The 26,915-nt window shown below is 48.6% G+C and overlaps 1 protein-coding gene across 3 annotated transcripts in view; it reads right to left on the reverse strand.

The window, feature by feature from the left end:
* The window catches only part of GPSM1 (G protein signaling modulator 1), a 581,170-nt gene that overhangs the window by 74,265 nt on the left and 479,990 nt on the right, over positions 1-26,915 (reverse strand). The gene's annotated exons all lie outside the window — the stretch shown is intronic.

Here is a 26,915-nt window from a genome sequence, read left to right on the forward strand (position 1 = left end):
AGGTCTCTCTCTCTCCCTTACTCCCCACATCTGGATATTGTCACCTGTCTCACAGGTATAGGGCTCTCTCTCTACTCCTCACACCTGGAGATAGTCACCTGTCTCTCTCCCTCTCTCTCTACTCCTCACACCTGGAGATGGTCGCCTGTCCCACAGGCACAGGTCTCTCTCTCTCTACTCCTCACAGCTGGAGATTGTCACCTGTCCCACAGGCACAGGTCTCTCTCTCTCTATTCCTCACACCTGGAGATTTTCACCTGTCTCACAGGCACAGGTTTCTTTCCTTCGATTGGACTCCAAAAGCGCGCGGGCTTCTTCCGAGACACAGGTTTCTCCTGTGGGTCTTGATTTCGGGAGATTGGCACCTGCTTAAAAAGCACTGGTCTCTCCCCTCGGTCCAGCCTCCTGCCTCTCAGACACAGGTCTCCTGCCTCAGTTTTGACTCCAGATGTTGTTAGGTGATTCTCAGACACAGGTCTCTTGCCTCAGTTTTGACTCCAGATGTTGTTGTTAGGTGATTCTCAGACACAGGTCTCTTGCTTCAGTTTTGACTCCAGGTGTGAGCTGAGTGTCAGACACAGGTCTCTACTGCCGGTCCCGGTTGGTGCAGACTGGCACCTGCCTGTAGACTCAGGTCTCTCGCCTCAGCTTGCCTTCAGATGTTGTTCTGCTCCCCAGACACGGGTTTCTCTTCACTGTGCCGACTGCTGCGGACTGTCATTTTCCCCTCCCCCAGACATAGGTCAATCTTCCCCCGATCCCGACTACTGTAGACTGCCAGCTGGCTCCTTGACACCGGTCTCTTTTCTCAGTTTTGCCTCCAGATGTGTTGTGGTCACCTGTGTCCCAGACACAGGTCTCCGACACCTGGCTCGTTGACACAGGTCTCTTTTCTCACTTTTGCGTCCAGATGTGTGGTGGTCACCTGTCTCCCAGACACAGGTCTCTGACACCTGGTTCCTTGACACAGGTCTCTTGCCTCCGTTTTCGTTCCGGATGTTTTGTTGTCACCTGCCTCCCAGACACAGGTCTGTGCCCCAGGTTAGACTCCAGATGTTGTCACCTGCCTCCCAGACACAGGTCTGTTTCCCGGGTTGGACTCCAGATGTTGTGCCCTGCCTCCCAGACACAGGTCTGTTTCCCGGGTTTGACTCCAGATGTTGTGCCCTGCCTCCCAGACACAGGTCTCTCCCCTCGGTCCCAGGTGCTGCAGACTGACCCCAGACACAGTCTCCCTCTCTACCGGGGAGCCTCTGCTCCCTTCTGCACGAGCCCTGGGTGTGCAGCGCGAGAGCTGCTCCGGCGCGTGGAGGGTGTCAGTGACCGGCTCGCGGATCGGAGCTCTTTAAAGTGACAGGCGGCCGCTTACACAGCCTGTAATTACATCAGATGAAGTCTCCGGGGGCGGGATATCCTCCCACGTCTACACACACCTTTATAAATAGATTGAACCGTCTCTCTCAGATTAATCACGACCCTTCCTTTCCCTGCACCGACTCAGGCACGTATTATCTTTGTAGACTACAGTTAGCTCCGCGGGCTGAGCGCCTGTTGCAGAGACGTGTGTGTATGTGTGTGTGAACACACTGAATGTTCCCAGCCCTGAAAAATAGATCGTCTGATTAATGCACCTGCTGCAGGTGACAGATCCCAAACTATTTTGAAAAGTTCAGTCGGTTAGCGTGACAGATGAATGGAATAATAACTGAAAATTACGATTTCAAAATATCGGCTGCGAAAACATTGCTAAAGCAACATCGCATCAAGGCGCTTTGTGGCATGCTGGGTGGTTAGAAACACTGCTTAATACAGCGCAGCACATACAACACAACACAGCAAAACTCTAACATCAAAAGTAAACATAGTATAGCACAAAACAACACATAGGCTCGCTAGGAGTAGTAAGCGCTATCTAAATGCAATACGACACGACATACCAAAATAACTATAATATATTAACACACACCACGGCGGCGCAGCATGAAATCAGGGTATAGCGTAATATTTGGAATACGTCGCATCTGTGTGTCAAACAAAAGTTCACAATGTGGCGTGTCAGGGACTACGTATCTGCTCCAATATACACGTAAATTGCAGTGACGCTGTGACCCGGTAATCTGGGTCCCGCATAAAGTTGATTACTTTCATACCAGGCTCTTCTTTCTACAGATAAAAAAAACTCATAAAAAGTCTCTAAAGGGCGTGGGGGTGGGGTGGGGTGGGGGAGGGGAATGCTACTAAACGACCCCGGGACAGTGAAGGAGACCGGAAGAAAGAGTGAAACACCTCAAAAGGACGGAGAGCAGCAAACGTGCGTGCATGAGAGAACGATGGAAGGTGGAAACTGGAAAGGACTGCTGGGAGAAAGGGTGAAAGAAAGTAAAAGTGAAAAGGAAACTGAAGTATGAAAGGAAGAAAGGAAAGTTAAAAAGAAATGTGAAACGAAGCAAGATAGAGTAAAAAGAACGAAGGAAGAGTGCGAGGCTGGTGGCTGATGAATGAACAGATTCAAGGGTGAAAGGATGGCGAGGTAAGTGGACAGAAGGGTGGAAGGATGAATAGATGAATAATGAAAGGATGGATGGATAGATAGTGAGACAAGTGGGCAGAAGAGTGTAAGGATGAATACATGGAATAAAAAAAGGATAGATGGATGGATGGCGAGGTAAGTGGGCAGAAGGTTGAACAGATGTAATAATGAAAGGATGGATGGATTGGTAGGTAGATGGAAGGATGGACAGAAGGTTGGGAAGATGGATAGATGGAAGAGTGAAAACATGGACAGATGGGTGGGTGGATGAAATGACTTTTGGATGGATGAAAGGATAGATGGGTAAAAGGATGGATGGCCGGATGAGAGGATGAATGGATGGATTCAACTGATTAAGGGTGAAGGGAACTATTCTAGGAAGACTTGGGCTTACTGGCTTTTCTCAATCAAGGTCATTAGAAGTTTAGCTTGAAGTGGGAAGTAGTTTAATTTTCCTGCTACTCTATCTTTCATGCAAATACCCGTCGCAGCTCGTGGGGATTTCTGGGGGTGTGAGGGCACATGATGGGGGGTGGGTTAAAAAAGAAAATAAAAAAGTACCCTCACACCATGCCACACCGCCTCGTCCCGTCTCCTCATAGGCTCCCAGCCTGCCCGTGGCCAATCCTGATGCTGCTCAGAGGAGCATTAGGATTGGCTGGGAGCACCCAGCCAGGGCGTCCCAGGCAGACTGGGAGCCTCTGCCTGCTCTCTTCAGCCTGGCAACACAGTGCCAGGCTGGAGAGAGCACAGTGCGCATGTGTGTTTGACCAGCCCGAGACGGCCGGCCAAACACACATGTGCACCAAGGGGAGTTCACAGTGCACTCCCCTCAGTGCTTGTTATTCCCAATGTCCCGCCCCTTTAACAACAAAAGGATAATAAACTTAGTTTATTATCCTTTCATTGTTAAAGGACTTGCAGCGATTGCTGCTGGTGGGTGGGTGGGGTGGGGTGGGGGGGGGAGGGTGTGCCACTCCTCCGCCACAGTGGAGGAGCCGCCACTGGCCAAAACTTAAAAAGAGGAAAATGGGAGATGTTAAAAATATAATTGGGAGAGGGTATTTTCTCCATTCACTTCTATTGAAGCAGAGGCAATTTTCGGGGATAGACAGCCAAAATAAAGCTATTTTTGGCTTAAAAAAATCTGAAGTCTCCCGCCTCAACCAGACCTATTGGCATGTATGCCCTCTTGGAGTACGGGTTAAAGCACAGGCACCATTGTTGTGTATGCGTATATGTACATTCCTTATTGGAATGTTATGGCTGGTGGCTCGAGGGAAGTCCAGCGGTCTATGACGTTGGGGTTCTCTTAGGTGAGTTGAGCCTGAGTGCACCACGGAGCGGACCTGTTCCCTTACTGTACCCGCTTACTTCAATAAAGAAGACTTATGCTCACCGTGGTTCCTGTCTTTCTTCCACCGTCACCACTTCAATTTGGCAACGAGGATGGTGGAAGTGTAGCGGCCTGGCGACTGACGTACTGGGTTATCTCCTTGCTTCACTACCAGTGGTGATTGTGGACTCTGTGCGTCGTCGGCGAAGCAGGTGATTCCCACAATTTTGTATATTTAATATTGGGAATTCCGCTTTATCTGCCGCTATGCGCTCTTCAGGAAAATGCACGCGAGCGGAGACCGTTACTAGCCGTGCACACTGAATGGTCACGTGCTCGTCCCTAGGAAACGAGCACGCGTCCCGGAAGAATCCGAGCATCTCCAAGGGAACGGAGAAGCAACACCGCGACGCGTGAGAGGAGCGTCAACCCGGAAGAAGCTGAGCATCTCCAAGGGAACGGAGACGCAACACCAAGACGCGTGACTGGAGCATTGCATCTCCGAGGGAACGGAGACACAACATCAAGGCGCGCGAGGAGAGCGTCAACACAGGAGGATCGAAGCGTCTCCAGGGAAACGGAGACACAGCGCAAGAGCGTGTGTGTGGAGCGTCTCCAAGGTAACAGGAGACGCTCTGCACTGTGTCGGAGGATTTTTAAAAAAATTATTTTGTGGTGTGCGCACAATAGTTTTTTTAAAAATCTCTCTTCCTTTCTTCAACACTGGAACTGGAAAGGAAGAGATAAGAAGCAATATTAAAGGGAACCGGTCCTAGAAGTTTATTGTTGGCAGGCCAGTAACTACACTTTAGTTGCGCCAATTGACTGGAACTGTGCACCAGGGCACGGGTGACATGGCACAGCCTAATTTTACTATTATTCCCCCACAAGCATTTTGGGCTGCGGGAAGTGCGCCACCTGTTAAATGGGCAGAATGGAAAGATTATTTCTTGAACTATATGGGTGCCATTGGTGTAGAGAATAAAATGCCTGCAGAACAGAAGAAAAGAATCTTGCAGCATTCGTTGGGGCCCATTGGATTGAAAACATATAATAAAATGCAGAAATGTCCTTTGAGTGGAGACGTATGTGTATTTGATGCGGCGATGCAAGATCTTGACAAATATTTTGCACCAAAAGTTTGCGTTGGAATTACTCAATACAAGTTTTTCCAAAGGAAACAGGAGAAAGGGGAGTCTGTAGATGACTATGTGGCGGACTTAAAAAAATTGGCCCTTGACTGCAAGCTTGGTGTGATTCATGATGACCGGATAAGGGATCAGGTGGTTATGCATGGCAACAACCAATCCATCCAGGAAAGATTGTGGATTAATGGTGATTCCTCGCTAGAGGAGATATTAGCCATTGTGAGGAAGGCAGAAATTTCAGAAAGGTGTGTTTCTGAGTTAAAATCAACAGAGAAATGTGTTGACAACATTTACAAAGTAACTAATCGCAAGGTGTTCAAGGAACAGAAGAACCCACAAGGTGGAGACGGTGAGAGAAGGTGTTACAGGTGTGAGAGCAAGGAGCATCTAGCTTACGCTAAGACGTGCCCAGCCCTAAAGGTGAAATGTAGCAAATGTGGTACAGTGGGCCACTTTGCAAGGGTGTGAAGGAGTAAAAAGAAACTTGTCAAATGTATATAAGAGGGTAATGTTCACATGGGAAGTGAAAACGAAGAATACACCCTCGAGTTCAGAGAAGTCGCGGAGGATGGAAATTTTATTCTGAACATAACTGATAGGGCAACTAAAGGGAAACCAGTGTGCGATATGGAGATTGGTGGGATTCCAATTACAATGTACGCAGACTCTGGCTCACCTTTCACCATCATAAATGAGTAAGTATGGAATACAACATTGGTGGATAAGATAGGCAAACAGTTATTACAACCAGACGTCCGACCTGAGAGCTACATAAGAGAGAAAATTGACCTGATCGGTTTTAGATGGCTTTTGTTCTCCTTCAAAAACAGACATGCCAGGGGAAAGCTATATGTATCAAAGAAGGGCCCTTCAGTTCTAGGATGGAAAGATCAAGGAAGATTACAAATGGTCCTGGATCCCAACAGCAAAGAAAAGGTGTTGGTGGTCAGTGGAGGGTTTTCCTTGGCTACGGAGATGGAAAGGAAATTTCCCAGAGTCTTTGATAAACAGTTGGGAAAATTAGTGGGTTTTGAACACAGAATAGTTTTAAAGAAAGATGCAGTACCCAAGATCCATAAAGTACGGCCGGTGCCCATGATGATAAGTGATGAAGTTTAAAAAGAATTGGAGAAGCTGATACGAATGGACGTTATTGAACCAATAGAATGTTCAGAGTGGATTTCACCAGTGGTAATTGCTCGACGCAGCAATGGAAAGATTCGCTTATGCGTTGATTTAAGATATTTGAATGATAATATTGTGATTGAACGATTTCCACTACCGAAAAACACTGAGATGGTCTCCAGTCTTAAGGGTGCCTGTTGGTTTTCCACGATTGACTTATCTGCAGCTTATCATCAGATTTCCCTGACAACTGAATCAATAAAATTAACGGCCTTCATTACACCTTTTGGGTGTTTTCAGTATAAGAGGATGCTGTTCGGACTAGCGTCTGCGGCTGCAGTTTTTCAACGATTAATGTATAAGTTGTTCGGGAAGTCAAAAGGAGTGATGTGTTTCCAGGATGATATTCTGGTATTTGGAAGTGATAGGAGTATGCATAATGAAAGATTGGGACTTGTCTTAGAGGTGTTGGAGAGCAAGGGGTTGACAGTAGAATTGAGCAAGTGTAAGTTTGCCGAGAGAAGTGTGGAGTATTTGGGGCACGAAATCAGTGGTGAAGGAGTGAAACCAAAGGCATCATTGGTTGACGCTATCGTTAATGCAGCAACCCCTACAACAAAGGAAGAAGTAAGGTCATTCCTGGGTATGGCGGAATTCTGTGCGAAGTTTGTTCCAAATTTTGCAGGGAAGGTTTACAACTTGAGACTACTTCTTAAGAAAAATTCTCGTTTTGCATGGAATGATGTATGTGAACGTGAGTTTGGAAACATAAAGAAAGATTTGAGCAAGGTGGCGAACTTAGAGAGTTTTGACCCTGGATTGGATACCTTGGTGGCTACTGACGCAAGTAATAAAGGACTAGCATCTGTGTTATCTCAGAGGGATAGAGATGGGAGGGAAAAAATAATATTGTTCGCTTCCTGGTCGTTATCACCTTCTGAGGAGAAGTACTCAGTTATTGAAAAGGAGGCTTTAGCTTGCGCATGAGCTTTGGAACATTTCCGTGCATTTGTATGGGGTAAAAACGTTACAATTCAATGCGATCACAAACCCTTGATCAAGTTACTTACATCCGAAGGTAGTGTGTTTGCATCAGCTAGGATATTGAGGTTGTCCATGCGTATGAAAGATTTCATGTACCGCATTGTGTACATTCCTAGGAGAAACAATTTGATGGTGGATTGTTTATCCAGGTTGCCTAGTCCGTTGGAGGAGAGTGTAGACAATCCATGGAGTGATTTTAGTGTTGCACTAGTACATGATTTCGGCAGTTCTGCACTTGATAAGGACACTTGGGGACGGGAGATGATTAATGATTCCATTTTGCCATTGTGTTAAAAATTGTGTTAGAAGTTTGGCCTAGAAAAGACCAGCTCACTGAGCAGGGTAAGTACTTCTGGGAAGTTAGGCATGAACTTTCTGTAGAAGGGGGCATCATTCTGAGAGGGGATAAAATCATTCCACCATGTGGTATGAGGAATGTAGTGTTGGATTTGTGCCACGAAGGGCATTTTGGCATTGTTCGGACTAAATCAGTAGTTAAAGATCTATTCTGGTGGCCAGGAATAGACAAAGCAGTGGAAAGATTTGTAAGATCTTGTTAAGTATGTTCCTCAGCGGATAAAAGTTTGCGTACCTTGAGACCATCTATGGATCAAACATTCTTGCCAAGGCAACCTTGGGAATGTGTGGCGGTAGATTTGTTTGGTCCAGTGGGAGATGATCAGGAGTATGTGGTTGTTCTCATGGACTTGTTTTCTAAATGGCCAGAGATTGGAATAATAGAGAAAGCGGACACTGCTGCCGTGCTGGAGTTTATGGACAAAGTATTTCTATCTGAAGGCATTCCAGCAAAATTGTTGAGTGACAATGGTGTGCAGTTTGTTTCTGATTTAGCAAGGAAGTATTTTTAGAGAGTGGGAATCAAACACAAAACTATGGGGGTGATTCTGACCGTGGCGGACGGCGGTCGCCGCCCGCCAAGCGGTTCCCGCCGAAAGACCGCTCCGCGTGCGGTCATTCTGGCTTTCCCACTGGGCTGGCGGGCGACCGCCGAAAGTCCGCCCGCCAGCCCAGCGGGAAACACCCTTCCCACGAGGAAGCCGGCTCAGAATGGAGCCGGCGGAGTGGGAAGGTGCGACGGGTGCAGTTGCACCCGTCGCGAATTTCAGTGTCTGCAAAGCAGACACTGAAATTCTTTGTGGGGCCCTCTTACGGGGGCCCCACGGCACCCCATACCGCCATCCTGTTCATGGCGGGCGAACCGCCAGGAACAGGATGGCGGTAAGCGGTGTCAGAATCCCCATGGCGGATTCCCATGGGCAGCGGAAAGTCGGCAGTACACCGCCGGCTTTCCGCTTCTGGCCGCGGCTGTTCCGCCGCGGTCAGAATGCCCGGCGGTGCACCGCCAGCCTGTTGGCGGTGCTACCGCCAACCTCCGCCATGGCGGTAATTACCGCCAGGGTCAGAATGACCCCCTATGTCTCTGTACAATCCTAGCGGTAATGGTACTGTAGAAAGATTTAATAGGGTCATCAAAGGCATTATTCAAGGCACTACGGGGAAGTGTGATTGGCACACACCTGTGTTCAGGGCAGTGTGGGCTTACAGAATCACTGAAAATGTAACAACAGGGTTGAGTCCTTTTGTTATTATGAGAGGAAGAAGTCCTAGAGGTAAGCATAACCCTGCGTGGTTATGTGATGCTGGTCTAAAACACTGATCTATGGAATTGGTGAGAGATAGCTTGGACAAATCGCAAGAAAAGAACAAGTTATATTACGACCAATCTCATCATGTGAAATCCGTCAAGATTGTTGTGGGTGATTGGGTGCGGGTTAAGAAACCTTATAAAGTTAAGAAGAGTGAGGGCCAATATTTTGAACCGGAACAGGTGACGGAAGTGTTACATAATGCTGTCAAACTGAGTGATGGTAGAGTTTGGAATCTCAAATGTATTGCCTTACTTAACAATAAGCAAGATATTATGTGCGATGTTAATGGAACTAAGAATGGGGAAGGGAAGAATGATTGCCTAGAGGATGAGTTGAAGGGATTGAGAATGTCAAGGGAAGAAGACGGCCCTTCTTCCTTGGCTCAACATAGCTCCATCAGTGAAAGAGAGGAGATGACTAATGAGTGCGAGAAAGGTGATGTGTGCGGAAGTAGTGAATCTGACCTTGATGGGGTAGATGGGGCGAACGAAGAGAAAAAGAGAGTGACACGTCCGTGTTGGTTGAAAGATTAGGTGTTAGGGCATATAGCAGTTACTGTAGCAGATACTACGGACACTTAATGGGAAGTTTCTCCATCATTTTGTCTACGTATCGTTTTTAAAAAAAATTGTTTTCTTTATTTTAAAAATAAGGGAGGGGGATGTGTTGTGTATGCGTATGTGCATTCCTTATTGGAATGTTATGGCTGGTGGCTCGAGGGAAGTCCAACGGTCTATGACGTTGGGGTTCCCTTAGGTCAGTTGAGCCTGAGTGCACCACGGAGCGGACCTGTTCCCTTACTGTACCCGCTTACTTCAATAAAGAAGACTTGCACTCACCGTGGTTCCTGTCTTTCTTCCACCATCACCACTTCAAAGATGTCTACATTTATGAACTATATAACATCACACACCATAACACAAAGCAGAGCACTAAACAATATTTCCTTATTTGTTTCATTTGGGCAATGAAAGGTACGCAAAGTCCCGAAAAATAAATGTTGCCACTATAATTATTTATTTCAATGAGAACTTGTTTCAGCCGGGCCCACAAAATGAAACTTCAAAATGGCTGCCACGTAGTCATCGGCGCCGTCCTTGAGGAGGATAAACACCTGGTCCGTGACAATAGCGTGTGGCCCATAGGTGGCTGATGCACTGGAATCTCCGCCATGCTGTTCTGCTATGGTGTTATTTATTTAACAGGACTATTGCTACTGCTGATGAATTAATCAACTCAATCACACATACCGTACCTGCTGTTTGTTATCAACCTACTAGCGCAGAAACACGTTACACCCGTACCGATGTAAAAAAAAAAAAGTCATCACACACCACTAATGCTTTTAGTAGTATTAACAAAAAACATCCAAAGTATCTCCATATCGCCCACAGTCAGTAGTGGTACAGGTGCTGCGGGTGCACAACGGGTATGTTAGTCTAGTGCTCTGACGTCACAGTAGTCTTACATCCCTTCCACTGCAGCCTCTTTCACTTCCGCAACAGCACACGTGACATTACAGTTCTGCTGGAACTTGGGATCCGACTTGCACGCAGGGAGCGTACAAGAAGGAGTCCCCAATGACATTTCAAGGCTGTTGGTCTATAATCCCCTCAGTTGGGGCTGTAAAGACAATCACAGACCAGGCGTGCATACAACAGGAGGCCATGCTCGAGCTAAGCCTGGTCCCCGGTAATGCGTCCTGGGGTAAACCTACAGCTGACCTGTAGGGGTGGGGGAGGGAGTTACGCCCATAAAGCCTTGAGTAGAACATGGAGGCGTGGGGTGCTCAAGGTAAACACAATACACAGAGAATAAAACAGACCCGGTGTTTGGCGACATCAGGTCTCGGGGTAAATGAAAGGATGTTCAGTTTTCCTGGATTAGGCCTTGTGTTTCTACCTGCTGTGCCATCGCCCGGAGTTTACTGTACACAACAGAGCTTTGTCCTGTTTGTGCTAATCCTGTCACTGAAACCAAAACAACACTGAACCCGCAGCAGCCAGAACGAGCGCCTTAATGCCACGATAACGCTTCATGGCGCCCGAGGCTGGGGTTCACGCTAAATGAAGAGTGTTGCAGCTCGTAAGAAAACATTAACCCTACGTGAAAACTTGGGGTTGGAGGGTACCCCACACGCCCTAGGATAACCCACACTATTAAACCTGGCGTCCAGGATGCTGGAGCCCTCTCCCCCTCCTCTGAGGTACACACAACCTGGCCTCTATCCGTTCCTCGACCCTCCTCCACGCTTCGGTGTCCTTTCTTCTACTCTTTATGTATTCCCTCATTTCTTCTGTTACATCTTCTCCACTATCCAAACATCTGCTCCTCATCCTTTCATCCCTCCCTTCCCACTTTAGAACACCCTACCCTTCTTCCCTCCCGTTCTTCCCTCCCCCAACCCTCATCTCTTCCTTTCCTCCCATCCTCCACCCACACATCTTTAAACCCACAGCTCCCATCCTCACTTTGCCCTTTCTTCGCTTTATTATTCCCTAATTTTCTTCGTTATTGCCTTTCCTCTCTAAATCCATCCATCCAACCCTCCCACACTTCTCTTTTCACGCCTCTTTCTCTCCCTTCCGTTATTCATCCATTTTTACCTCCAACAGACCAAGGTCCAAGACCTGTGCGGTCCAAAGAGAGCTTCTTGGCCACAAGAGGTGAAAGCCATCATTTCCTCACCATTTAGGACTACTTTGGAAGTTCAGAATGGACCCTGACCCTAGGTCACTCCTGGTGGCTTGTCTGTAACAGGAAGCACCACCAAATTGAGGGGAACTTCGGAGTCACCTAGAACCAGCATCATGAGACCTGTGTCATGGGGAAGTCAAGAGGCCCACTGGATGTCCTCAGGACGCCCACAGTGGAGGTTGTTCCTTCTCCTACCTTGCCGTAAAATCCTGGAAAGGTCTCTCCATCCACCTTCGGAGCTCTCCCTCCCTCCACGAGTTTAGGAGGAGACCCAAGACATGGCTTTTTGACTGAATCACGAGGAGCCTTGACCAAGTGCCAGCACACTCTCACGAGTGAGAAGAGCGCTATAGAAATCCTGATTGATGAACTGGGAGACAAGTCCAGGTTAGCATCGGAGAAGAACCAGGCCTGCCCCCCCAGGGTTCCATCTCCCACTCCATGTAGCAGAACACTCCCTGCACCCTGAAGGGCATCAAGCTGGAACACATGATCCCCAGCTGGGCTGAAAAAAAGTCAGGAGCCACCTGGACCCTCTGTGGCATCCGATCAATGGGGTGCTGAGGTCCAATAGCTCCTAGACTGATTGATTGCAAACTCTTAGATTGGTTCGAACATTAACTAAGGTCGCCTGTCTCCTGGAGCTACCCAACTAGTACGTGTTGAGCACCAAGACAGGGTGGACCACAGTGAAAAATAATCTACTATAACCAGCAGTAGGGGAGAAACTGACCTGCACTGCTCTTCTTGTGATCTCAACCATGACTGGGAATCAAGGGAGACTCCACGTCACTGGTGGGAATTGTGGAACCTTAACTTAACTAATTGTAGACTCTGAAGGGCACTGTCACATCGTGCGTAGGTGACAGTGACATAACACTTGCCTATTGACAACCACCAACAGTAAACAGTGTCAGTGACTGATATGACTGGAGATGTTTGGCACCCCATTGATTTCGAGGATCCGACCCCATTCATTAACAGACTGCGCCAGCCATGTTGTTTATTACGTCAAAAGACGCTGAAACTGCTTCGGGTCAAGGACCATATGCTCCTCCCTAAGTTTGCCCTTCCCCGAGTCCACTCGTCATCGTCATCATCTCTGGTCTTCAATGGTTGAAGGATTGGAAGAAAAAATGAAAGCTTTGAAAAGTGGTAACCATGTTTGGTGACTTTCGAGCAAATAGAGACACACACACATACACGCACACACAACACAACTATGACGACTCCCGCGAGTGCTTGCCATACAAACTAGCAGCGCAAACACATACACACACCCCAAGAAAAGGGAAACCAAGCCTCTACCCGCCCTGGAACACGGGGCAATAAACCGCTTGGAAAGCAAACCCCACACGCAGAAGGGCTGCTCGCCTGCCAACACCTGCAACAAGATCCCGAACAGAACGTACAACTGTTAACGAAAGAAAACACAAATACACAATCCAGTAGGAGATCCAAATAGAGGCAGCATGCACGCTGCTCATCCATGCCAAGAAACGAACAGAGACAAACGGAGGCCACATCCAGGGTCAGCTGTACATCACCAAGGGGGGACAGATTTGGGCCTGAAAGTAGAACAGGATGAGGAAGCCAACGAGACCCTCATAGCAAACGAGACAGGTCTCCTCCCTCACTGGCCCCAAAACGGGAAATTGTGGCCAGAATATCACGAGCCACACAGCCGATTCTAAGAGGCGGGCGAGCATCCTCCTGGGAGAAGGGGCACGTGTCAGAGACCCAAGGATTCACATGGAAAGCAGACTAGAAAACCCGGCGAGCTGCAGAGCTCGGGTCGGACTCGGACACTAGAAACCCCGCAGAGAAAACATTACTGAATTAAAATGAGATGGGTAGAGAGAGAGAGAGAGAGACAAAGAGACACAAGACGGAAAGAGCGCCGGAGAGACAGAGTAAAAGGGGTAGGTCGAGCTGGGAGAAGACTGAGAGGAAGACAGAAAGATGCAGGGGAGACAAGAGAGAGAGACTAACAGAGTTGTTGGGAGAGAGAGGTAGACGAAGGAAAGAGAGTTAGTGATAAAGTACATGGAGATTGCAGGAAAGAGGCGAGACTAGTGCTGAAGAGTGAGACCGAAGCATAGAGCGCTACGAAACAAACCGAGGCAAGATGTCAGCGAGGAAACTAGAGAGAGACCCTGTAAGGCCCCACATGGCAGCAACGAGAGACGGCAACCGAGATCAAGAGACGAAGAGGGGGCTCGGGGCCCAGGACCGAGAGCTGCGGTGACGGGGGGGGGGGGGGGGGGGGGGCGTAGTGAAAGGAGAGAGCAGGGAGTTTGGATGGGGGGAGAGCGAGGTACCAACAGAGCTGTGTGACAGAGGTACCAGCAGATATGAGTGACAGAGGTACCGGCAGAGATGTCTGACAGAGGTACCGGCAGAGATGTGTGGCAGAGGTACCGGCAGAGCTGTGTGACAGATGTACCAGCATGGCTGTGTGGCAGAGGTACCAGTATGGCTGTGTGGCAGAGGTACCAGCATGGCTGTTTGACAGAGGTACCAGCAGAGCTGTTTGACAGAAGAACCAGCATGGCTGTGTGACAGAGGTACCAGCAGAGATGAGTGACAGAGGTACCAGCAGAGATGAGTGTGAGAAGGTAGCCTCTTTCTAGCCTTGTTACCCCCACTTTTGGCCTGTTTGTGAGTGTATGTCAGGGTGTTTGTCACTGTTTTCACTGTCTCACTGGGAACCTGATAGCCAGGCCCCAGTGCTCATAGTGAAAACACTATGTTTTCAGTATGGTTGTTATGTGTCACTGGGATCCTGCTGGTCAGGACCCCAGTGCTCATAGGTTTGTGGCCTATATGTATGTGTCACTGGGACCCTGTCACACAGGGCCCCAGTGCTCATAGGTGTGCATGTACATGTTCCCTGTGTGGTGCCTAACTGTCTCACTGAGGCTCTGCTAACCAGAACCTCAGTGGTTATGCTCTCTCATTACTTTCAAATTGTCACTAACAGGCTAGTGACCATTTTTACCAATTTACATTGGCTTACTGGAACACCCTTATAATTCCCTAGTATATGGTACTGAGGTACCCAGGGTATTGGGGTTCCAGGAGATCCCTATGGGCTGCAGCATTTCTTTTGCCACCCATAGGGAGCTCTGACAATTCTTACACAGGCCTGCCACTGCAGCCTGAGTGAAATAACGTCCACGTTATTTCACAGCCATTTTACACTGCACTTAAGTAACTTATAAGTCACCTATATGTCTAACCTTTACCTGGTAAAGGTTAGGTGCAAAGTTACTTAGTGTGAGGGCACCCTGGCACTAGCCAAGGCGCCCCCACATTGTTCAGAGCCAATTCACTGAACTTTGTGAGTGCGGGGACACCATTACACGCGTGCACTACATATAGGTCACTACCTATATGTAGCTTCACCATGGTAACTCCGAATATGGCCATGTAACATGTCTATGATCATGGAATTGCCCCCTCTATGCCATCCTGGCATTGTTGGTACAATTCCATGATCCCAGTGGTCTGTAGCACAGACCCTGGTACTGCCAGACTGCCCTTCCTGGGGTTTCACTGCAGCTGCTGCTGCTGCCAACCCCTCAGACAGGCAGCTGCCCTCCTGGGGTCCAGCCAGGCCTGGCCCAGGATGGCAGAACAAAGAACTTCCTCTGAGAGATGGTGTGACACCCTCTCCCTTTGGAAAATGGTGTGAAGGCAGGGGAGGAGTAGCCTCCCCCAGCCTCTGGAAATGCTTTGTTGGGCACAGATGTGCCCAATTCTGCATAAGCCAGTCTACACCGGTTCAGGGACCCCTTAGCCCCTGCTCGGGCGCGAAACTGGACAAAGGAAAGGGGAGTGACCACTCCCCTGACCTGCACCTCCCCTGGGAGGTGTCCAGAGCTCCTCCAGTGTGCTCCAGACCTCTGCCATCTTGGAAACAGAGGTGCTGCTGGCACACTGGACTGCTCTGAGTGGCCAGTGCCACCAGGTGACATCAGAGACTCCTGCTGATAGGCTCCTTCAGGTGTTAGTAGCCTTTCCTCTCTCCTAGGTAGCCAAACCCTCTTTTCTGGCTATTTAGGGTCTCTGTCTCTGGGGAAACTTTAGATAACGAATGCATGAGCTCAGCCGAGTTCCTCTGCATCTCTCTCTTCACCTTCTGATAAGGAAACGACCGCTGACCACGCTGGAAGCCTGCAAACCTGCAACATAGTAGCAAAGACGACTACTGCAACTCTGTAACGCTGATCCTGCCGCCTTCTCGACTGTTTTCCTGCTTGTGCATGCTGTGGGGGTAGCCTGCCTCCTCTCTGCACCAGAAGCTCCGAAGAAATCTCCCGTGGGTCGACGGAATCTTCCCCCTGCAACCGCAGGCACCAAAAAGCTGCATTACCGGTCCCTTGGGTCTCCTCTCAGCACGACGAGCGAGGTCCCTCGAATCCAGCGACTCTGTCCAAGTGACCCCCACAGTCCAGTGACTCTTCAGCCCAAGTTTGGTGGAGGTAAGTCCTTGCCTCACCTCGCTGGGCTGCATTGCTGGGAACCGCGACTTTGCAGCTACTCCGGCCCCTGTGCACTTCCGGCGGAAATCCTTTGTGCACAGCCAAGCCTGGGTCCACGGCACTCTAACCTGCATTGCACGACTTTCTAAGTTGGTCTCCGGCGACGTGGGACTCCTTTGTGCAACTTCGGCGAGCACCGTTTCACGCATCCTCGTAGTGCCTGTTTCTGGATTGGAAATCCACAGTTGTTGCATTGCTGGTTTGTGTCTTTCCTGCATTATTCCTCTAATACGACTATTTTGTCCTTAGGGGAACTTTAGTGCACTTTGCACTCACTTTTCAGGGTCTTGGGGAGGGTTATTTTTCTAACTCTCACTATTTTCTAATAGTCCCAGCGACCCTCTACAAGGTCACATAGGTTTGGGGTCCATTCGTGGTTCGCATTCCACTTTTGGAGTATATGGTTTGTGTTGCCCCTATCCCTATGTTTCCCCATTGCATCCTATTGTAACTATACATTGTTTGCACTGTTTTCTAAGACTATACTGCATATTTTTGCTATTGTGTATATATATCTTGTGTATATTTCCTATCCTCTCACTGAGGGTACACTCTAAGATACTTTGGCATATTGTCATAAAAATAAAGTACCTTTATTTTTAGTATAACTGTGTATTGTGTTTTCTTATGATATTGTGCATATGACACTAAGTGGTACTGTGGTAGCTTCACACGTCTCCTAGTTCAGCCTAAGCTGCTCTGCTAAGCTACCATTATCTATCAGCCTAAGCTGCTAGACACCCTATACACTAATAAGGGATAACTGGGCCTGGTGCAAGGTGCAAGTACCCCTTGGTACTCACTACAAGCCAGTCCAGCCTCCTACATTGGTTGTGCAGTGGTGGGATAAGTGCTTGAGACTACTTACCACTCGTCATTGTACTTTTCATAAGAGAAAAATATACAAAACAAGGTCAGTGTATATACACATAGCCAAAAAGTTTTGCATTTCCTCTTTTCACTCTTTTCTAAGTGCTGAAAAGTACCTCTAAACTTTCAAAAAGTTCTTAAAAGTTTAAAAAGTTTTTTTCTGTCTTTCCAAAAAGTTCTAAACACTTTTTTCTCTTTCTCTATCACTTTAACTCTCTCTAAAAAATGTCTGGCACAGGCCAAAGTGTTGATCTGTCCAAACTTGCATATGACAACCTTAGCTGGAAAAGAGCAAGGAGTCTCTGTATAGAGAGAGGTTTGAGTGTAGGGAAGAATCCTGCCTTGGAACTGTTAATTAACATGCTTAGAGAACAGGATAAGGCCAGAGGTGGCCCATCTGTTGAAAAAGTACCTAATAGTTCCCAATCTGATTCAGGGACTCCCCCAGGAAAAGATTCAGGAAAGAAACTTTCTAGCCTGCCCATTATTAGACAATCTAGCATAGATGGTAATGATGATGAGCCACACCAAATAAATAGTGTGGTCTCACATCATAGCAAAAGCATTTATTCACACCATTCTGGTAGTAATGTTTCTGTAAACCAAGCTGTTAAGTTGGCTTCTATAAGGGACAGGTCTCCTTCTGTTCATTCCCATCATAGCTCTGTTTCTAGAAATGTCCCTCCCACCAACCCTGATGACAGAATGTTAGAGAGGGAACTCAATAAGTTGAGGGTGGAACAAACCAGACTGAAGCTTAAAAAGCAACAGCTGGATTTGGATAGACAGTCTTTTGAATTAGAGAAGGAAAGACAGAAGTTGGGTTTAGATACCCATGGTGGCAGCAGCAGTATTCCCCATAGTCATCCTGCAAAAGAGCATGATTCCAGGAATCTGCACAAGATAGTTCCCCCTTATAAGGAGGGGGATGACATTAACAAGTGGTTTGCTGCACTTGAGAGGGCCTGTGTTGTACAGGATGTCCCTCAAAGGCAGTGGGCTGCTATCCTATGGCTATCATTTAGTGGAAAAGGTAGGGATAGGCTCCTTACTGTAAAAGAAAATGATGCTAATAATTTCCAAGTTCTTAAGAATGCACTCCTGGATGGTTATGGCTTAACCACTGAACAGTACAGGATAAAGTTCAGAGAGACCAAAAAGGAGTCTTCACAAGACTGGGTTGATTTCATTGACCAGGCAGTGAAGGCCTTGGAGGGGTGGTTACATGGCAGTAAAGTTACTGATTATGAAAGCCTGTATAACACAATCCTGAGAGAGCATATACTTAATAATTGTGTGTCTGATTTGTTGCACCAGTACCTGGTAGACTCTGATCTGACCTCTCCCCAAGAATTGGGAAAGAAGGCAGACAAATGGGTCAGAACAAGGGTGAACAGAAAAGTTCATACAGGGGGTGACAAAGATGGCAATAAGAAGAAAGATGGTGAAAAATCTCAAGATAAGCATGGGGATAAGGGTAAAACCAAAGATCCCACTTCAAATCTTAAACACTCTTCAGAGGGTGGGGATAAAACTAATTCTTCCTCTTCTTCTCAACCTGCACACATTAAAAAGCCTTGGTGCTTTGTGTGTAAAAATAGGCCAGGGGATAAGTCCTGTCCAGGTAAACCCCCTGAGCCTACCACCACTAATACATCAAGCTCTAGTGCCCCTAGCAGTAGTGGTACTAGTGGTGGGACTGCTGGCAACAGTCAAGCAAAGGGTGTAGTTGGGTTCACTTATGGGTCCATAGTGGAAACTGATGTAATCAGTCCCAAGACAGTTTCTGTCACACCTAGTGGCATTGGCCTTGCCACACTGGCTGCTTGTCCCCTTACAATGGATAAGTACAGGCAGACAGTTTCAATAAATGGTGTTGAGGCCTTGGCCTACAGGGACACAGGTGCCAGTTTCACTTTGGTGACTGAAAACCTAGTGCACCCTGATCAACACATCATTGGACAACAGTATAAGATTATTGATGTCCATAACTCCACTAAGTTTCTTCCCTTAGCTATAATTCAGTTTAGTTGGGGTGGAGTTACTGGCCCTAAGCAGGTGGTGGTATCACCTAGCTTACCTGTAGACTGTCTCTTAGGTAATGACCTAGAGGCCTCAGGTTGGGCTGATGTAGAGTTTTATGCCCATGCAGCCATGCTGGGCATCCCTGAGGAATTGTTCCCTCTCATTTCTAGTGAAATGAAAAAGCAAAGGAGAGAAGGCCTGAAAACTCAGGATCCCTCTCCATCAACAGGTAAAAAGGGTATCACAGTATCCCCTAACCACCCTACCATTCAGGATACTATTCCTGTGGTGGGAGAAACCTCTCCTGGGGTGGCACCTGTTCCAAGGGAATCATCAGCTGGCAAAGCTGGACTCCCTGAGGTAGAAGTACCTCTCTGTGGGATAACTAACATTGGTGAGAAAAAGAGCACCATTTTAGTTAACATGGAGCATCCCTCCAACCCTCCCAGAGAAACTTTAGTGCAGAAACTCTGCACTGCCTCACAACACTTAGGACAGCATCCCTGCCCTAGTGTGGAGCTGATAGGACAGCATCCCTGCCCTGCTCCAACTCAAGAGAAACAGCATCCCTGTTCTCTCTTCCAGCCAGATGGACAAACTTTTTGCCCAGCTATGGCTTTTCTGAGACAGCATCCCTGTCTGGCATTTCCATCACTACAAACAGGTTCAGTGGACAATTCCCACTGCTCTAAACTAAAACTTACTGATAGAAACTCTGAAAATACATCTTCACATTGTTGCTTAGCTAAAAAACTTCAAACAGGGTGGTTTACATCCCCACAGGGAAGTAACCATATAGTGGATGATAAAGGGAGTAACCAGTCTATTGCAGAGCTACTCTCTACTTATCACCACTTAGACAATAAAGTCTCAACTGGCCAAGGTTAGCCTTATTGTCCTTCGTTTGGGGGGGGGGGGGGGGGTTGTGTGAGAAGGTAGCCTCTTTCTAGCCTTGTTACCCCCACTTTTGGCCTGTTTGTGAGTGTATGTCAGGGTGTTTGTCACTGTTTTCACTGTCTCACTGGGATCCTGATAGCCAGGCCCCAGTGCTCATAGTGAAAACACTATGTTTTCAGTATGGTTGTTATGTGTCACTGGGATCCTGCTGGTCAGGACCCCAGTGCTCATAGGTTTGTGGCCTATATGTATGTGTCACTGGGACCCTGTCACACAGGGCCCCAGTGCTCATAGGTGTGCATGTACATGTTCCCTGTGTGGTGCCTAACTGTCTCACTGAGGCTCTGCTAACCAGAACCTCAGTGGTTATGCTCTCTCATTACTTTCAAATTGTCACTAACAGGCTAGTGACCATTTTTACCAATTTACATTGGCTTACTGGAACACCCTTATAATTCCCTAGTATATGGTACTGAGGTACCCAGGGTATTGGGGTTCCAGGAGATCCCTATGGGCTGCAGCATTTCTTTTGCCACCCATAGGGAGCTCTGACAATTCTTACACAGGCCTGCCACTGCAGCCTGAGTGAAATAACGTCCACGTTATTTCACAGCCATTTTACACTGCACTTAAGTAACTTATAAGTCACCTATATGTCTAACCTTTACCTGGTAAAGGTTAGGTGCAAAGTTACTTAGTGTGAGGGCACCCTGGCACTAGCCAAGGCGCCCCCACATTGTTCAGAGCCAATTCACTGAACTTTGTGAGTGCGGGGACACCATTACACGCGTGCACTACATATAGGTCACTACCTATATGTAGCTTCACCATGGTAACTCCGAATATGGCCATGTAACATGTCTATGATCATGGAATTGCCCCCTCTATGCCATCCTGGCATTGTTGGTACAATTCCATGATCCCAGTGGTCTGTAGCACAGACCCTGGTACTGCCAGACTGCCCTTCCTGGGGTTTCACTGCAGCTGCTGCTGCTGCCAACCCCTCAGACAGGCAGCTGCCCTCCTGGGGTCCAGCCAGGCCTGGCCCAGGATGGCAGAACAAAGAACTTCCTCTGAGAGAGGGTGTGACACCCTCTCCCTTTGGAAAATGGTGTGAAGGCAGGGGAGGAGTAGCCTCCCCCAGCCTCTGGAAATGCTTTGTTGGGCACAGATGTGCCCAATTCTGCATAAGCCAGTCTACACCGGTTCAGGGACCCCTTAGCCCCTGCTCTGGCGCGAAACTGGACAAAGGAAAGGGGAGTGACCACTCCCCTGACCTGCACCTCCCCTGGGAGGTGTCCAGAGCTCCTCCAGTGTGCTCCAGACCTCTGCCATCTTGGAAACAGAGGTGCTGCTGGCACACTGGACTGCTCTGAGTGGCCAGTGCCACCAGGTGACGTCAGAGACTCCTGCTGATAGGCTCCTTCAGGTGTTAGTAGCCTTTCCTCTCTCCTAGGTAGCCAAACCCTCTTTTCTGGCTATTTAGGGTCTCTGTCTCTGGGGAAACTTTAGATAACGAATGCATGAGCTCAGCCGAGTTCCTCTGCATCTCTCTCTTCACCTTCTGATAAGGAAACGACCGCTGACCGCGCTGGAAGCCTGCAAACCTGCAACATAGTAGCAAAGACGACTACTGCAACTCTGTAACGCTGATCCTGCCGCCTTCTCGACTGTTTTCCTGCTTGTGCATGCTGTGGGGGTAGCCTGCCTCCTCTCTGCACCAGAAGCTCCGAAGAAATCTCCCGTGGGTCGACGGAATCTTCCCCCTGCAACCGCAGGCACCAAAAAGCTGCATTACCGGTCCCTTGGGTCTCCTCTCAGCACGACGAGCGAGGTCCCTCGAATCCAGCGACTCTGTCCAAGTGACCCCCACAGTCCAGTGACTCTTCAGCCCAAGTTTGGTGGAGGTAAGTCCTTGCCTCACCTCGCTGGGCTGCATTGCTGGGAACCGCGACTTTGCAGCTACTCCGGCCCCTGTGCACTTCCGGCGGAAATCCTTTGTGCACAGCCAAGCCTAGGTCCACGGCACTCTAACCTGCATTGCACGACTTTCTAAGTTGGTCTCCGGCGACGTGGGACTCCTTTGTGCAACTTCGGCGAGCACCGTTTCACGCATCCTCGTAGTGCCTGTTTCTGGCACTTCTCCGGGTGCTACCTGCTTCAGTGAGGGCTCTTTGTCTTGCTCGACGTCCCCTCTCTCTGCAGGTCAAATTTGCGACCTCCTGGTCCCTCCTGGGCCCCAGCAGCGTCCAAAAACGCCAAACGCACGATTTGCGTGTAGCAAGGCTTGTTGGCGTCCTTCCGGCGGGAAAACACTTCTGCACGACTCTCCAAGGCGAGAGGGATCCGTCCACCAAAGGGGAAGTCTCTAGCCCTTTTCGTTCCTGCAGAAACCTCAGCTTCTTCTGTCCAGTCGAAGCTTCTTTGCACCCGCAGCTGGCATTTCCTGGGCATCTGCCCATCTCCGACTTGCTTGTGACTTTTGGACTTGGTCCCCTTGTTCCACAGGTACCCTAGATTGGAAATCCACAGTTGTTGCATTGCTGGTTTGTGTCTTTCCTGCATTATTCCTCTAACACGACTATTTTGTCCTTAGGGGAACGTTAGTGCACTTTGCACTCACTTTTCAGGGTCTTGGGGAGGGTTATTTTTCTAACTCTCACTATTTTCTAATAGTCCCAGCGACCCTCTACAAGGTCACATAGGTTTGGGGTCCATTCGTGGTTCGCATTCCACTTTTGGAGTATATGGTTTGTGTTGCCCCTATCCCTATGTTTCCCCATTGCATCCTATTGTAACTATACATTGTTTGCACTGTTTTCTAAGACTATACTGCATATTTTTGCTATTGTGTATATATATCTTGTGTATATTTCCTATCCTCTCACTGAGGGTACACTCTAAGATACTTTGGCATATTGTCATAAAAATAAAGTACCTTTATTTTTAGTATAACTGTGTATTGTGTTTTCTTATGATATTGTGCATATGACACTAAGTGGTACTGTGGTAGCTTCACACGTCTCCTAGTTCAGCCTAAGCTGCTCTGCTAAGCTACCATTATCTATCAGCCTAAGCTGCTAGACACCCTATACACTAATAAGGGATAACTGGGCCTGGTGCAAGGTGCAAGTACCCCTTGGTACTCACTACAAGCCAGTCCAGCCTCCTACACTGTGTGACAGAGTTACCAGCAGAGCTGTGTGACAGAAGTACCAGCATGGCTGTGTGACAGAGGTACCAGCAGATATGTGTGACAGAGGTACCAGCATGGCTGTGTGACAGAGGTACCAGCAGAGCTGTTTGACAGAAGTACCAGCAGAGCTGTTTGACAGAAGTACCAGCATGGCTGTGTGACAGAGGTACCAGCAGAGATGAGTGACAGAGGTACCAGCAGAGATGAGTGACAGAGGTACCAGCAGAGATGAGTGACAGAGGTACAAGGAGAGATGAGTGACAGACGTACCAGCAGAGATGTGTGACAGAGTTACCAGCAGAGCTGTGTGACAGAAGTACCAGCATGGCTGTGTGACAGAAGTACCAGCATGGCTGTGTGACAGAGGTACCAGCAGATATGTGTGACAGAGGTACCAGCAGAGCTGTGTGACAGAGGTACCAGCAGAGATGAGTGTCAGTTACCAGCAGAGCTGTTTGACAGAGGTACCAGCAGAGATGAGTGACAGAGGTACCAGCAGAGATGAGTGACAGAGGTACCAGCAGAGCTGTGTGACAGAGGTACCAGCAGAGATGTGTGACAGAGGTACCAGCAGAGATGAGTGACAGAGGTACCAGCAGAGATGAGTGACAGAGGTACAAGGAGAGATGAGTGACAGACGTACCAGCAGAGATGTGTGACAGAGGTACTAGCAGAGCTTTGGCAGAGCGCACAAAGAGTTCAATGGAAGACTTTAGAGGGTGGGGAGAGGGATGGAGAGACACCGGAGTGAAAGGCGAGAGCAGGGAGTTGGGTTGGAGGGAGAGTGAGGTACCAGCAGAGCTGTGTGACAGAGCGCACTAAGGGTTAAAGGGAGGAATCGATGGGGTGGAGAGAGGGACGGAGAGAGGGAGACCAGACCTGAGGCAGAGGGAGTGGAGCAAGAGGTTCAGGTGGTGAGAGGGAGTGAAGTGAGAGAGGGGAAGGAGCACGGGAAAAGAATGCTGTGGTGTGAGAGGGAAGAGGACAGCAAGGAATGCAAGGGGAGAGAAGAAGGAAGTGAAAGAGGCAGAGACAAAGGATAGAGAGTGATGCAGGGACAGGTGAGAGGAGAGAGAGAGGGACTGAGAGAGAGAGGAGAAGGAAGAGAGAAGGAGAGAAGAGAGGATAGGGAAGGGAGAGTGGAGGCAGGAAAAGTGGCAGGTAGAGGGTGAGAGAAAAAGAAACAGAGGTAGAAAGAGAAGGAGAGAAAGAGGGGGAGAAAGGGACTGAGAGGGGGAGAGAGGGAATGAGGGAGCGAGAAAGGATAGAGGGGCAGAGAGAGAGGGGTACAAAGAGCGAGTAAGGGAGAGAGAGAAAGACGAGGCATAAAGAGGAGAGAGAGGTAGAAATAGAAGGAGCGAGAAAGGGGGAGAGGAGAGGTATAAAGAGACAGAGGAAGTGAGAAGACAGAGAGAGAGAGGGACAGAAAGAGGCAAAAAGAAAGAGGAGAGTGAAAGGGGGAAGCAAGAAATAAGGGACATAGAGAAAGAGAGAGGTAGAAAGAGAAGGAGAGACAAAGGGGGAGAAAGGGGAAAAAACAGAAAGAGGGAGTAAGAAGGGAGAGAGGGGCTGAGAGAGAGGTGGAAAGAGAGGGAGAGAAAGTGGGGGAGAGAGGGACTGAGAGGGGGCGACAGGGAATGAGAGGTCGAAAGAGGGAGTGAGAAAGATGGGAGAGGGGAAGAGAGAGAGGTACAAAGAGGGAGCGAGAAAGGGGTGCATAAAGAGGCACAGAAAAAGGTAGAAAGAGGAGCGAGAAAGGGGGAGAAGAGGTATAGAGAGACAGCAAGAGAGAGGTCTAAAGAGAAAGAGAAAGAGGGCAAGAGAGACAGGTGGAGAGGGAGTGAGAAGAGAGAAAGGGACAGAGAAAGAGGCAGAAAGAGGAGGAGGAGAGATAAGGGGCACGGAAAATAAGAGGAGAGTGAAAGGGAGGAGGAAGAAAGAAGGGACAGAGAGAGAGATAGAGAGAAGGAGAGACAACGGGGGAAGGTAGAAAGAGGGAGTGAGAAGGGAGAGAGGGACAGAGAGAGAGAGGTGGAAAGAGGAGAGAGAGAGAGGGGGAGAGAAGAGGTATAGAGAGAGCGAGAGGTAGAAAGAGGAGAGAGAAAGAGGGGGGAGAGAGGCAAGTAGAGAAGGAGTGAGAAGAGAGAGAGGGACAGAGAGAGAGGGAGAGACAAAGGGGGAGAGGTAGAAAGAGGGAGTGAGAAGAGAGAGAGGGACGGAGAGAGGTGAGAAGAGAGAGAGGGACGGAGAGAGGTGGAAAGAGAGGGAGCGACAGACGGAGAGACGGGAGGAGCACACAGACGGTCGTATTACAAGAGAGAACAAGGCAGAGGGGCGCGCACGGAGCGGGGTACGGGGGCGCACGCACAGGGACGTGCAGACACTGGCTGAAGTCCCTGCAGTGCTCGGCGAGAAGCCTCAATCACCAGTAGCATTAATTGCTCTTTGTGCGCCTATTTTGGTTTTCCTGAAGCAAGAAGAGACTGCTTTATAAATAACTCTGCTGCATATATATTTTTTTTGTAAACAGAGTCTTCGGAGAGTTTGACAGTTTTTTGTTAACGCTTTGCTGTAAAGTCCAGGCATTCCCATGAAGTCTCGGCGACTGGTGACTTCGTGGGGACCTTCTCTCCCAAGCCGCACCCAGGAGGCACAGAGCTCCAGTGGCGTAGCGTGGGGGGTGCAGGGGGGGCCGGCCGCACCGGGCGCACCATCTTGGAAGATACTAAATCCACGGGTTAGGGGGCGCAAATTACTTGCCTTGCCCCGGGTTAGGGGGCGCAAATTACTTGCCTTGCCCCGGGTGCTGACAACCCACTCTACGCCACTGCAGAGCTCTGTCTGTCTGTCTGTCTGTCTGTGAAGGTGACACCGGGCCCTGCCTGCAGGGGGCGCACCGTGACCCTCTACACAGCTTCAGTGAACCACAAAGACACGTCTGCGTGAGCTGCCAATGTTAGGCACACATGAGACACCACCCTGGCTCACTGTGGCACTTTTGTGTAATTAATGCAGTTGCCCATGGGCCTGTGGGAGCCCGGGCTCTACACAACAGTACGGAATCAAACAGAACCTGACAAGTAATTAGAATCCATGAACCAGAAAAACTGTAAAATAGATTTAAATAATTGCCTGAAAAAAAAGTAGGAAAAACAAACTGGTAACCAGTGGGCTTTCAGTAACACAGCACAGAGGCCCCCATTAATGCTGGTCTGGGTTGGGCTGGATTTTCTTCACACCTGGAGTTATAGATGCTGGGGGTACAGGTCACCTCGACGATGGGTAAAACCCGGCCCCTTATACGTTGCCCGCTGAGTGTCCAATGTCCGATGCACTTTTTGGGATGGAGAGGCCTTATTTAGAATTTGGTAGATAGGACACTTTTTTGAAACAGGATGAGTATCCCATCTGACATAAGTGCCGTAGGCTATAATGCATTTGTAATACAGCGGACAGAACATCTACCATGTTTGAAGTATCTCTTCCAACAACCTTTAAACATGGCCCGTCGTCACAGTTCTTGCTCATGCTTTGTGTATTGTATGCAGCCTTCACAGGAACTTCTTTGGGAGCACAACACATACGGGCAGGAGCTACAGCTTTCAGACATTTACATTCTTTTGAGTGACAGGCCGCATGCTAAAAGATCATTCCAGGATCCACAGTCACTCCTAAAATTTAAAATTTTCTGAAAGTTTTGTTTTTTGCAGTCCCCCACCTTAAAGGATTTATAATCTGCGAGCAACATATCCAGAAACATTTAACAATTAGTAATTCTTTTTACTTGACATTCATTAGAAACTAGTTCTTGGCCATTAGCTATTTATATC

This window comes from Pleurodeles waltl, chromosome 6 (genome assembly GCF_031143425.1).
Source record: "Pleurodeles waltl isolate 20211129_DDA chromosome 6, aPleWal1.hap1.20221129, whole genome shotgun sequence".
NCBI classification, from domain to species: domain Eukaryota; kingdom Metazoa; phylum Chordata; class Amphibia; order Caudata; family Salamandridae; genus Pleurodeles; species Pleurodeles waltl.